Below are 1731 nucleotides of genomic sequence, written 5' to 3' on the forward strand. Positions count from 1 at the left end.
AGGATTCTTCAAACTACTTTTACATTATTGAGTTACTGTCATTAACATATCACATTAAATGAAATCTATTTAAATAATCACCTCGATGACATTACTTATTCGACATAATAGCTTTGTTTTAACTGTACTAAAACATTTGTAATTATTTAGTTTATTTAAATTTAAAGTTATATTTGATTTAACTTATTATATCTGAAATCTGAAACCGTTTTATTTTCAAACCAAAAATCAGAAAACCAAAAGGGGAAATAACTGTGATAGTTTAATTGAAAAATTGCGTTATTAAATATTTCCTGTTTTTGTTTTCATTTCGAAATATTATTCTAAGCTGAATTATTATTTTTAGTCGCGTGGAAGCGACTCTATAAGTCACTCCGTCGGTCGGTCTGTTGGTCTGTCCGTAACACTTTTGTGCTTGGCCTTTTTGGTTAAGATCAAAGGTCTGTTGTTAAAAGATGCTGTTCTTAACTTTTTAAGCTTTTCTTGGCCTTTTGGCAAAGATCTATTCCGGCAGATACTGCAAGCAAAAACCATATGTGGGGGCAACCCCACAAATAAAACCTTGGTCAATGTAGGGGCAACCCTTCATGCCAATTGTCGCTATCCAGCTCCCCTACTCCCCGGGGAGTTGGTCCCCATTTCCCCTTCACTCCTCACATTAAAAATCGGCCTTGTGACTAATTTGCTCGGTGGGGGAGCAAATAAATACCCTTTTCTTAGCCTTTTGGCCAAGATCAATGTGTAGTATCTGTTCTTACTACATGCTGTACTTATTGTGATATAAAGTGGGGGATCACTTTTCTGTATTAATTTGATGTAAAATGATCACCCAATTTACAACCAGTCAGTCTCTAAGCCATTCAAGTCATTCTCCAGATCATTCAAATTATTTTTGAAGGATTCCAGTTATTTTTTAAGCATTCATTCTTAAGTTCATTAAAGTCATTCTAAGCAATTTGCTTTTTATTTATTTAAGTCATTTCAGCCCATTTTTCGGTCATTTTAGTTTATCTTTAAGAATTTCATGTCAATCCTATATTCACGCATTCATTCATTGCACGAGAGCACATGACTAATGGCTATCGGCCTTGTTTTTTTTAATTCGGAGGAAATTTTTTTTCGCTTATTCTTAATTTTTAAGTAACCTTTTTTATTTGTTAGAGAAAAATAAAACTAATGTCCTTATTTACTTGCATCCTCACGAGGGCAGAGTTAGTCAGAGACACATGTGAACAAAATCCATCATCCCCTGCTCTTTTTTTTGTTTAGAAAATTTAATCGGTGTTGCCCAGGATTTATTATACTAATTATACCATAGCAAGTGTGTTTAATTGCCTGCAAAACAGACTTTCTTTATTTAATATCTTAAATTAAAAATGGTCAATTTTTACGACGTGACCCAGCGTCGTTTAACCCCTAGAAAAAAATGGTCAATGTCAAGTTTCTTTCCAACTCTTCAAAAAACTTGAAAATGACGACTTTTAATGGTTTTCGATGGTGCTGAAAACGAATATCACATTTAAATTTGGGGCAAATAAGTAGTTTTCATAATATGAAAAATTACTTTTTCAAAACGTGGGGGATCACTTTCAGATATACATTTAACGTAAAATGGGCACCCACTTTCTAACCACCTAATAATTTCTTCATAAAACAAATTTAACTGTGATATTTGTTTTCAGCACCACCGAAAACCGGCGCTGTTTTTTACTAAGAGATTCGTTTATTTTT

At 33.2% G+C, this 1731-nt stretch overlaps 1 pseudogene; it reads left to right on the top strand.

Moving 5' to 3' along the window:
• The first annotated feature begins 707 nt into the window (after positions 1-707).
• LOC145243203 (U2 spliceosomal RNA) lies at positions 708-834 on the top strand (annotated as a pseudogene).
• The last annotated feature ends 897 nt before the right edge of the window (positions 835-1731 follow it).

This window comes from Euprymna scolopes, chromosome 21, assembly GCF_053919585.1.
Source record: "Euprymna scolopes isolate OS-2025 chromosome 21, ASM5391958v1, whole genome shotgun sequence".
NCBI classification, from domain to species: domain Eukaryota; kingdom Metazoa; phylum Mollusca; class Cephalopoda; order Sepiida; family Sepiolidae; genus Euprymna; species Euprymna scolopes.